The 12,523-nt window shown below is 47.7% G+C and overlaps 1 protein-coding gene across 2 annotated transcripts in view; it reads left to right on the top strand.

Moving 5' to 3' along the window:
* The first annotated feature begins 430 nt into the window (after positions 1-430).
* Positions 431-12,523, top strand: part of RACGAP1 (Rac GTPase activating protein 1) — a 53,174-nt gene continuing 41,081 nt past the window's right edge. Inside the window, exon 1 of one of the 2 annotated variants that reach the window (XM_077298056.1) lies at positions 431-612. The gene's annotated coding sequence lies outside the window, so the exon portion shown is untranslated. The remainder of the gene's footprint in view (positions 613-12,523) is intronic. The other variant, XR_013224041.1, reaches the window with a different exon arrangement.

The raw sequence follows: 12,523 nt of genomic DNA, 5'->3' as shown, positions 1-12,523 counted from the left end.
GGAAAAGATGGAGGCCGCACTCCGTCCACACGGATGGCCCCTGCTGTCCTCTTGGCACAGGCCTGTAGTTCTGGGAGTTTAACATAACGCAGACTAGTGGTCAGCAAGGCCCGCTGTGTGTGAACCAAGCCTGACACGGCCATCATTCCCTGGCTCATTCCATGCAGGAGTGACCCGGATTATTTCCATGGCCTCATCCTACAACCTGCACAGCACTAGCCCTGACTCATGCGGCCCCCAGCACACTGAGCACAGCACAGAATCTCCTCGGCTCACACGGCTGATAGTGATAGGAGGACTAGGAAGCGTCTACCACGACTTAATCCTCTGAAACACGCGCCGCTGACGTCACTGATCTCCGCCCACTGCTCGCTCCTCCCACTCTCGCCCATCTTTCAGCGATACATACATTCTCTCCGCCCCCCGTGCCGGCTGAAGCCATGACGTCATCGCATCCTCATGGCAACAGCGGGCGGAGCTTGCGAATTCAAACTTGAGCGGGAACGTTAGTGTGGAGAGGAGTGTGGTGACCGGGAGCGGCGGACAGGACGGTAGCTAAACGTGTTGCTGCACATGCGCGGTCCTCGTGTATAACCGGGGAGCAGTCAGCCGGTAAGTGAGTGGCGTCGGGGGAACGGTTCACAGGGAAAATAGGGGCGAGGAGTGCCGGGTATAGTGTGCGGCCGTGTGTGCACCCGCTGGGGAGGCCGAGGGCTCAGACGGGAGGATGGATGTGTGTGTGTGTGTGTGTGTGTGTGTGTGTGTGTGTGTGTGTGTGTGTGTGTGTGTGTGTGTGTGTGTGTGTGTCCCCTTCTCTGTGCACTGACATGAGATGGTATGAGTCTCCAATGTTCCTGGTTCAGTTATTGTCCGCAGAGCCAATGAGATGTCCTCAGCGCTGCAGCCAATCAGTGGCTCTTCCCAATTTGATGGCACAGAGCTGTTGTGCTCACTGATTGTCTGCAGCGTTAAAGACAATGCCAGGGTCAGTGGCGCAGACTAAACTCTGGACTCCTTAGGGAGGGAGGGGGGTATTTAGTGTTTTTTTTTTTTCTGAAACCATAAACCCATTTAATGTCAAAAAGTGGAAGTGATACAACTGGCCGCAGGGGGACCCCACTGACTGTGAGCGCTGTCTGTCTATCATTGTGTCCATCTCTAGAGTAGCATGCACTTTTTTTTTTCTTCCTGTATAAAAAGTCACAAATAGAAACCAGTTGCACCCCATAATGACCGGTGGCCCCCCAGATCCACTCTTAATATTCATTCTCTGTACCTTAAAAAAAAAAAAATCTGCCAATGTCAAAATGCAAACGTACCCATGGCTTTAGGCCATGTGCACACAGCAGATTCCAATGTGGAATTTTCTGCTGCGGAATTGATAAATCCGCAGTGAAAAACCGATGCGGTTTTTACTGCGGATATATCGCGGTTTCTTCTGCGGTTTCCTCTGTGTGTTTTCACCTGCAGATTTCTATTGGAGCAGGTGTAAACCCGCAGTGGATTCCGCAGAAAGAATTGACATGCTGCGGAAAATAAACTGCTGCGTTTCCGAGCGTTTTTTTCCGCAGCATGTGCACAGCGGATTTTGTTTCCCATAGGTTTACATTATACTGTAAGTGCAGCGCCCCAGAGTCCTGGTCGTTGCAGTAACGTTGCTCTGCCGCTAAGGGGAGTGATGTTACGTCTGACTGCACTAAAGGAGTTCACCTGATCAGGTAACACTCACATTACACTTCACACTCCGGCCACCAGGGGGGGTGGTTCTATCTAGTAGGCCACTCCTCACACTCTGGTAAAACTGGGGGTTGGACAGGAAGACAGAGAGAAGTAGCTGGGAAGAGCTAGAGAGAGGACCTGTCAGGGATGGGATCCTGGCAGACTCCCAAGAAAGGACAAAAAGTGAGAAAAATAGGAATCCAGCAAAGAGGCGATAGGACCAGAAGGAGTCGTGCTGTAAGATCGAGGCAACATCCTTCTGAGGCGAAAACAGTCGGTGGCCGGAACGCCGAGAAAGTAAGAGACTTTAAGCATTACTGCAAACCACGGCAGGGCAGCCAATGATAGGTTGGCTGTCTCACATAAACACCTAAGCAGACAACGGAGGCAGCTGTGGGAGAGGGGCGACTCTAGGGTCCCGGAAGAACTCCAGGCCTACCCCGTCATACGGGTGCGTCCTAACCATATCATCTGGGGGACGGAGAGAACGAACATCAGAGACAGATAGAACAAGTTGTGAGGACTATCCTGGGATGCACAGCAGGGAAGGACTACAACACACAGCGCTAGAAGGTAGACACTGATTCCCACCTGAAAAGGGAACTCCGGATGTGCCGTTGGACCGGCCGGTCTCAGCCAGCCCTGTTAACAGTGCTCTGGATTGGGTACTTCCAAACCTTCGGTAGTAAAAAGGTAAAGAGACTGCAACCTGGTGTCCTCGTTAATTACTGTGACCGGCGCTGCACCACATCCTCACCACCACCCACACATCGAACTGTTATTCCTATCATTGGGCGCCCCTCAGCAGGGTCACGGACCGGGTCTAGCCACCGTGACAACCCCAGAGCAGAGACTCAGGGGCCCGGTACCGGGTACCCCTCGGCCCTGCGGCAGTGGGGGCGCTACATAAACTCATGGGAAACTGCTGCGGATCGGCAGCGTGTGCACATAGCCTCAGAGCTCGCTGTGCTTGCCTCTGTATAATGGAGGCGATGAGTCTCTGGGCTTCTGTATATGTGAGTACATGGAATGTTAATGATTTCGATAGATTCTCCTGCCTTCTATAGGGTTATGTGAAGCTCCCTCTCTGTGATGGCACATAAACTGCAGTAGGGAAAATGGAGCGTCGGTCCTGAACCATGAAGCCTATTCTAGTCATTAGTGTCACGTGATAGATCTGGCACAGTCATATTTCATTATTCTCTTCTTGTAGCAGAGGAACAATTAGGTCATGTGCCCATGTTGCGGATTTTTCCGCAGTGGATTTTGAAAATCCGCAGTGCAAAACCACTGCGGATTTTCACGCGGTTTCTTCTGCGGATTCCTCTGCGGGTTTTCAACTGAACTTTCCTATTGGTGCATGTTGAAAACCGCTGCGGAATCCGTAGAAAGAAGTGACATGCTGCGGAAAATAATCCGCAGCGTTTCCGCGCGCATTTTTCCGCAGCATGTGCACAGCAATTTTTTTTTCCCATAGGTGTACATGGTACTGTAAACTTAGGGAAAACTGCTGCGGATCCGCAGCGTCAAATCCGCAGCGTGTGCACATACCCTTATTGTCCAACACGGGTGTGACACAGAGCCCATGTTCCCCGTCAAAACGAAATCCTCAAAAGTCTGATAAAGGATTTGGGTTTAGAGGAACCCTGGTTCATGGTGGCGTAACTAGGAGTGTCAGGAGCCGTGCGCTGGCAGCGGTGCTGTATCCGTGTATGTTGCAGCGGGGCCAGGGGCTGTGTACTTCGGATGAGTGCCCATGCAGATCCAGTGGCTCCTCTGCCCTGCTCCCCCAGACTCACAGGTCTCTGTGTGCATAGTCGCCATCTCTTCAAAGTACAGTATAATTTTCTCTGAAACATTGCAGCGCTTGAGTTATAGCACAATAGCGCAGCTTATGTTATACGCGTGACGCCCGTGGTTCAGCCGGCATGAATCAGATGATATGTCCCACTACTTGGGCAGCCCATCCTCAATCACTGTACTTCCCCATGTGAAATAAGAGCAGCTCTCCTAGCCTCCGGTGCCGCTCCAGCGATGTTGGCGCCTGCTCTCCCAGGGCTCATGTGACATTATAGCACACGAGCCCGGCCAGTGGCCATTTCACTCTGCTTTCATCCGGACGTAACTGACATCACACTTGCGCGTGGCTGGGCTCTGTAGTTCCTCCCCTAAGCTCCACCCACTTCCAAATGCATCCTGCGTACCTTTAACATTGGGTACACAGGGACATGCGTTGTATGCGGCGTTCTGACATGCCTGCCGACTGCACTGGAACGCAAATACATTAGCTTCCTCTTGCGAGGATGGGCATGCAACCGATGCAGTCAGTGGCTGTATGACCTGGACAAGAAGTAGCCACCACATGACCTGCACTTTGACTCCTGGTATCGCCTAGGAGAAATGATCATTGGCAGCACGGTGGCTCAGTGGTTAGCGCTGGAGTCCTGGGTTCAAATCCCACCAAGGACAACGTCTGCAAGGAGTTTGTATGTTCTCCCCATGTTTGCGTGGGTTTCCTCCCACATTCCAAACACATACTGATAGGGAATTCAGATTGGGAGCCCCAAAAGCGACAGTGATGATATAATGTGTGCAAACTGTAAACCGCTGTGGAATATGTTAGCGCTATATAAAAATAAAGATGATTATTATTTTTGCAGCCTGAATACATGTCGGGGAGCTGTTTGTTAGGGAATCCCCACATCTACTCAGGCTGTCTCGGCTGCAAATCATGCAGCTGCCGCGACACACACATAATCTACGAGCATGCTTGGCAAACTCTAGTATCGAGTATACTCACTCATCGCTATTCATTATATATTTTAATACGTTGGTGGCACAGCGGGGTTGAACTTATAATTTTAATACTAGTAATACCAAATATATTGGGAGCAATCGTGTGCACTGTTCTCCTAGGTGCAGCGGTGATGGCAGCCCCTTCTTGTGTGCGCTCCGGCCCTCTGTACACATTGTGTGACGCACACGCAGATTAAGAGCATTGCTTGCCTATAGATGCTGCAGCGCAGGCAGTTGAATAACAATTATTTATTTTTTCTTTAAGGCCACTATACTGTCTGCACAATATTTTAAACCAGTAGTGTGAAGAATATGGGAGCTAAACTTTCTTGCCAATCACCTACCATATTCTGTTCAAGATCATAGTCCTCTTATAAAGTGTGAAGCTGAGACAGGAAACCATTCTCAGTAGGTGACCCAGCCCAATTCACACCTCCAGCAGTTAGCTGGGACCAAGACTTTCCTGGCTGGATCCCTATTGAGAGTGTGAAGCTAATATGCCCTAGCTGGATACCGCTTACATTTTCGAGATCCCTCAATAAAGACTAAAATCTGCTCCGGTCTTAAACTAGAAAGGTTGGAATCTGCACTCTGGGTAGATGGTGGTGCTCACTGGTAGGACAGCTATCCCGACAATAATGCAGGCACTCCGGAGCTACAGTGAAAAGTACATGTACTGAGCGATCTTTAGAGTTTATAATGTATAAAACACACAAGGAACATATCACAAAGGGGATGGGGGTAGCTATAGCATAGTTAAGACTGAAGATAAGGAAGGCAACGTGCAGACCATAAATATGTATAGGTGCGCAGAACCTAAGGTGCTGTAACACGCTTTGACAGGTAACCCATTCGATAAAAGGTCTCATTTAGGCTTTTTTTTTCCCTCTAGTTGGGGCAGGGGGAAGTTTTACCACTTTTTCTATCAGTGAGTGAAAAAACACAGCAAACAGTTGGCATCCAAATGTTGTCTGAATTGTATTTGTTTTTCCTCTACGGACCCCCTAGATTTTCATTATTTTGTTTAATTCAACACTCTCATCAATGACAGGTCTACTCGACTTTGCGCAGACCATTTGGTCTGTGAATAGCCCCATAGATTGTGATTGGGAGGGGATGGGGCCGACTTCCAAATGTCTGGTGTGCAGATGCTCACAATCAGTTTTCACACAGTGGTGTGAGAATGTAATCTGAAGATCTGGCAATTAGTCCATTTCTGTACCATATGATCATTTAACAGTATTAAGGACCTGGAGCAGGTGTGCCTGCATCTACTCCCCCCAAAGACCTGCAAGCTCTGTGTAAGCAGTACATCATCAAATGGTGTATATGATTGTAGCATGAAGAGACCCTGCATATGGGAATGAATGTGGCGACATGGAGAAGCCGTACTGTAATGCCTAACCTCCAGATTTGTATCCACTCTATGATCAGCCTTGAGCCTAAACCCCATGGACAAGATGTGACCTATATTGGGGCACGTAGGGGTGTATTCACAAAAATCCGGCGACTTGTTTTGCGAATGTGGTTTCTGCAGCAGGACTCTCCCTTCAGTCTCATGAACATTAAAGGGGCGTTCCCATCATAGGAAGTGACTGCTGTGACCCCAATATTCTGAGAATGAAGTGGTGTGCAGGAGGCTACAGCACTACTGGATTTACTACTTTGCTCAGGCTAGGGTCCAGGAACAGCTTTGCAGGGAAAATCTTAGGCGGCTGCAGCAGTAAACCAGAGCTGTGACCCCTGCATTCTTAGTTGGTAGGTGGGCTTTAGGGCTGGCTCCTACTAACAAGAAAGTGGTGACATGTCCTGAGTCTCACTTTCTATTATAATCCTCATTTTAATGTTGAGATTTTGAAAATGGGAAGCTAAACCTGAAAAATGTAAAATTTAGCACTGCCTGCTTCCAATTGTGTGGAATAGACCATGTGAAACATTGTTACAGTATATAATCTCCAAAATGTGGTAATAAAGATTGTCCTGTGTGCAGAGGGACGCGGACATACTGTAGTGTTCGTTTTCTAGTCTCCCCACAGACAATCTGCATGATTTAATAGTTTTGTTTGAAGAAAATGCAGTCCCTATAGAAATGCCAACAGTTTTGCTTATGTAATATGTGGCTTGTTACTGGTGGGTTTCAGAGAAGCACGGCGCGATGTGATCGGTGATTAGAAGATTCCCTTCACATTCACTGGAGGAGTCACTCGGGTGCATTGCTTAACTCCTACTGACTAATCCAGTTCTGACCCTCCTGACAGATGGATTTTTCTAAACTGGTGTCACATATGGTAATGGCTTTGGAATGCTTCTAATCCCAGTGATTGAGACTGAGTGTGAAGGAACAAAAGCAAAACAGATGACTCAAAATGAGGCCCATTTTGCAACTTATACACTGCTTAAAAAATAACAGAACACTAAAATCCCACATCCTAGATATCACTAAATGAAATATTCCAGTTGTAAATCTTTATTCATTACATAGTGGAATGTGTTGAGAGCAAAACCTAAAAATCATCAATGTAAATCACAACTAATATTCCACGGAGATCTGGAGTTGGAATGGTGCTCAAAATCAAAGTGGAAAATGAAGTTTCAGGCTGATACAACTTCAGTGGAAGTGCTTCAGGACAAGGAAATGATGCTCAGTAGTGAGTGTGGCCTCCACGTGCCTGTATGATCTCCCTACAACGCCTGATGAGGCAGCGGATGGTCTCCTGAGTGATCTCCGAGACTTGGACTAAAGCATCCGCCAACTCCTGCACAGTCTGTGGTGCAGTGTGACGTTGGTGGATGGTGCGAGACATGATGTCCCAGATGTGTTCAATCGGATTCAGGTCTGGGTAAAGGGCAGGCCAGTCCATAGCTTCAATGCCTTCATCTTGCAGGAACTACTGACACTCCAGCCACATGAGGTCTGGCATTGTCCTGCATTAGAAGGAATCCAGGGCCAACCGCACCAGCATATGGTCTCAAAGGGGTCTGAGGATCTCATCTCGGTACCTAATGGCAGTCAGGCTACCTCTGGCGAGCACATGAAGGGCTGTGCGGCCCTCCAAAGAAATGCCACCCCACACCATTACTGATGCACTGACAAACCGGTCATGCTGAAGGATGTTGCAGGCAGCAGATCGCTCTCCATGGCGTCTCAAGACTCTGTCACGTCTGCCACATGTTCTCAGTGTGAGCCTGCTTTCATCTGTGATGAGCACAGGGCGCCAGGGGCAAATTTGCCAATGCTGGTGTTCTGTGGCAAATGCCAAGCGTCCTGCACGGTGTTGGGCTGTGAGCACAACCCCCATCTGTGGACGTCGGGCACTCAGGCCATCCTCATGGAGTCGGTTTCTAACTAGTGATGAGCGAGTATACTCATTGCTCGGGTGGTCTCAGAGTATTTAGTGCTCGGAGATTTAGTTTTCGTCACCTCAGCTGCATGATTTACGGCTCGGCTGCTGGACAGCTTGAATACATGTGGGGATTCCCTAGCAACCAGGCAACCCCCACATGTACTCAGGCTGGCTAGCAGCCGTAATTCATGCAGCTGAGTCAACAAAAACTAAATCTCCGAGCACTAACAAATACTCGGAGACCACCCAAGCAATGAGTATACTCACTCATCACTATTTCTAACCGTTTGTGCAGACACATGCATATTTGTGGCCTGCTGGAGGTCATTTTGCAAGGCTCTGGCAGTGCTCCTCCTGTTCCCCCTTGCACAAAGGCTGAGAGCGCTCCTGCTGCTGGGTTGTTGCCCTCCTACAGCCCCCTCCACGTATCCTGTTGTACTGGCCTGTCTCCTGGTAGCGCCTCTGGACACTACTCTGACACACGGCAAACCTTCTTGCCACAGCTGGCATTGATGTGCCATCCTGGATGAGCTGCACTACCTGAGCCACTTGAGTGGGTTGTAGAGTCCGTCTCATGCTACCACGAGTGTGTAAGCACAAACAACATTCAAAAGTAACCAAAACATCAGCCAGAAAGCATTGGTACTGAGATGTGGTCTGTGGTCCCCACCTGCAGATCCACTCCTTTGAGTGTGTCTTGATAATTGCCAATAATTTCCATCTGTTGTCTATTCCATTTGCACAACAGCATGTGAAATTGGTTGTCAAACAGTGTTGCTTCCTAAGGGTACTGTCACACTCTGCAACTTTCCAACGATCACGACCAGCGATACGACCTGGCCGTGATCGTTGGTAAGTCGTTGTGTGGTCACACAGACCGCTCTCCAGCGACCAACGATGCCGAGGTCCCGGGTAACCAGGGTAAACATCGGGTTACTAAGCGGATGGCCGTGCTTAGTAACCCGATGTTTACCCTGGTTACCAGCGTAAAAGTAAAAAAAAAAAACGTACATACTCACATTCCGGTGCCCGCCAGGTCCCTTGCCGTCTGCTTCCCGCTCTGACTGAGTGCCGCCGTAAAGTAAAAGCAGATCACAGCGGTGACGTCACCGCTGTGCTCTGCTCTTACTTTCCGGCCGGCAGTCAGTCAGAGCGGGAAGCAGACTGCAAGGGACCTGACGGGCACCGGAATGTGAGTATGTACGTTTTTTTTAAATTTTTTTTTACTTTTACGCTGGTAACCACGGTAAACATCGGGTTACTAAGCGCAGCCCTGCGCTTAGTAACCCGATGTTTACCCCGGTTACAAGCGAACACATCGCTGGATCGCTGTCACACACCGATCCAGCGATGACAGCGGGAGATCCAGCGACGAAATAAAGTTCCAAACGATCTGCTACGACGTACGATTCTCAGCAGGGTCCCTGATCGCTGCTGCGTGTCAGACACAGCGATATCGTATGGATATCGCTGGAACGTCACGGATCGTACCGTCGTAGCGACCAAAGTGCCACTGTGTGACGGTACCCTAAGTTGACAGTTTGATTTCACAGAAGTTTGATTTACTTGGAGTTATATTCTGTTGTTTAACCCCTTTTTGCCAGCTGACGGAATAGTACGTCAGCTGGCAGATCCCCTGCTTTAAGGTGGGCTCCGGCGGCGAGCCCACCTTAAAGCCACGACATGTCAGCTGTTCTGTACAGCTGACATGTGCGCGCAATGAGCGCGAGCGGAATCGCGATCCGCCCGCGCCCATGAACTAGTTAAATGCCGCCGTCAAGCGCTGACAGCGGCATTTAACTAGCGCGCGGCCGGGGGTACTCGCGCTGCTGACCCCCGTCACATGATCGGGGGTCAGCAGTGCATCGCCATAACAACCAGAGGTCTCCTCGAGACCTCTATGGTTGTTGATGGCCGAATGCTTTGAGCGCCACCCTGTGGTCGGCGCTCAAGTACACGACCATTTCTGCTACATAGAGGTGATCTGTATTTCACCTCTATGTAGCAGAGCCGATCGAGTTGTGCATGCTTCTAGCCTCCTATGGAGGCTATTGAAGCATGCCAAAATTAAGAGAAAAAAGTGTTTAAAAATATTTAAAAAATAAAAAAAATATAAAAGTTCAAATCACCCCCCCTTTCGCCCCAATCAAAATAAAATAATTTAAAAAAAATCAAACCTACACATATTTGGTATCGCCGCGTTCAGAATCGCCCGATCTATCAATAAAAACAAAGGATTAACCTGACCGCTAAATGGCGTAGCGAGAAAAAAAATCAAAACGCCAAAATTACGTTTTTTGGTCGCCGCGACATTGCAATAACGGGCGATCAAAAGAACATATCTACACCAAAATGGTATCATTAAAAACGCCAGCTCGGCACGCAAAAAATAAGCCCTCACCCGACCCCAGATCACGAAAATTGGAGACGCTACGGGTATCGGAAAATCGCGCATTTTTTTTTTTTTTTTTTTTTTAAGCAAACTTTGGAATTTTTTTCCACCACTCAGATAAAAAATAACCTAGACATGTTAGGTGTCTATGAACTCGTAATGACCTGGAGAATCATAATGGCAGGACAGTTTTAGCATTTGATGAACGTAGCAAAAAAGCCAAACAAAAAACAAGTGTGAGATTGCACTTTTTTTGCAATTTCATCACACTTGGAATTGTTTTCCCGTTTTCTGTTACACGGCATGGTAAAACCAATGGTATCGTTCAAAAGTACATCTCGTCCCGCAAAAAATAAGCCCTCACATGGCCATATTGACGGAAAAATAAAAAAGTTATGGCTCTGGGAAGGAGGGGAGCGAAAAACTAAAACGAAAAAACGGAAATATGCCATTTTAAAGCCGTATTCATAGTGCCCAGCTTTTGCCTTTAGAGTCTTGCACCCCATAAATTGTTAACCATCTCCATATTAAGTTTTTTATTGGTACGGTTTTGGACTGCTCTGAGAGGGGTGGATTATTCCTGCACACTTCACATGACGCAACCTACAGTTAGGTCCATATATATTTTGGACAGAGACAACATTTTTCTAATTTTGGTTATAGACATTGCCACAATGAATTTTATACAACAATTCAGATGCAGTTGAAGTTCAGACTTTCAGCTTTCATTTGAGGGTATCCACATTAAAATTGGATGAAGGGCTTAGGAGTTTCAGCTCCTTAACATGTGCCACCCTGTTTTGTGAAGGGACCAAAAGTAATTGGACAGATTCAATAATTGTAAATAAAATGTTCACTTTTAGTACTTGGTTGAAAACCCTCTGTTGGCAATGACTGCCTGAAGTCTTGAACTCATGGACATCACCAGACGCTGTGTTTCCTCCTTTTTGATGCTCTGCCAGGCCTTCACTGCGGTGGTTTTCAGTTGCTGTTTGTGGGCCTTTCTGTGTGAAGTTTAGTCTTTAACAAGTGAAATGCTGCTCAATTGGGTTGAGATCAGGTGACTGACTTGGCCATTCAAGAATATTCCACTTCTTTGCTTTAATTAACTCCTGGGTTGCTTTGGTTTTATGTTTTGGGTCATTGTCTATCTGTAGTATGAAACGACGACCAATCAGTTTGGCTGCATTTGGCTGGATCTGAGCACACAGTATGGCTCTGAATACCTCAGAATTCATTCGGCTGCTTCTGTCCTGTGTCACATCATCAATAAACACTAGTGACCCAGTGCCACTGGCAGCCATGCATGCCCAAGCCATCACACTGCCTCCGCCGTGTTTTACAGAGGATGTGGTATGCTTTGCATCATGAGCTGTACCACGCCTTCGCCATACTTTTCTCTTTCCATCATTCTGGTAGAGGTTGATCTTGGTTTCATCTGTCCAAAGAATGTTCTTCCAGAACTGTGCTGGGTTTTTTAGATGATTTTTAGCAAAGTCCAGTCTAGCCTTTTTATTCTTGATGCTTATTAGTGGCTTGCACCGTGCAGTGAACCCTCTGTATTTACTTTCATGCAGTCTTCTCTTTATGGTAGATTTGGATATTGATACGCCGACCTCCTGGAGAGTGTTGTTCACTTGGTTGGCTGTTGTGAAGGGGTTTATCTTCACCATGGAGATTATTCTGCGATCATCCACCGCTGTTGTCTTCTGTGGGCGCCCAGGTCTTTTTGCATTGATGAGTTCATCAGTAATTTCTTTCTTTCTCAGGATGTACCAAACTGTAGATTTTGCCACTCCTAATATTGTAGCAATTTCTCGGACGTTTTTTTTTGTTTTGTTTTGGCAGCATAAGGATGGCTTGTTTCACCTGCATGAAGAGCTCCTTTGACCGCATGTTTACTTCACAGCAAAACCTTCCAAATGCAAGCACCACACCTCAATTCAACTCCAGGCCTTTTATCTGCTTAATTGAGAATGACCTAACAAAGGGATTGCCCACACCTGTCCATGAAATAGCCTTGGAGTCAATTGTCCAATTACTTTTGGTCCCTTTAAAAACAGGGTTGCACATGTTATGGAGCTGAATCTCCTAAACCCTTCATCCAATTTTAATGAATTGTATCCCCTGGCGTCCAACGGAAGATGGATGTGGAACCACATGAAGGGAAGTAATGGATCCAGGATGTACTGCGGGACTGGACGGGAAATCCCTGGGGCTGACAGAACCAGTAAACGTAGAGATAGTCCAGGAGGAACAGATGGTAATGTTG

Source organism: Ranitomeya variabilis, chromosome 3 (assembly GCF_051348905.1).
Source record: "Ranitomeya variabilis isolate aRanVar5 chromosome 3, aRanVar5.hap1, whole genome shotgun sequence".
Classification (NCBI taxonomy): domain Eukaryota; kingdom Metazoa; phylum Chordata; class Amphibia; order Anura; family Dendrobatidae; genus Ranitomeya; species Ranitomeya variabilis.
The sequence above is the reverse complement of the archived record's forward strand: the minus strand, read 5'-3'. Positions and strand labels throughout refer to the sequence as shown.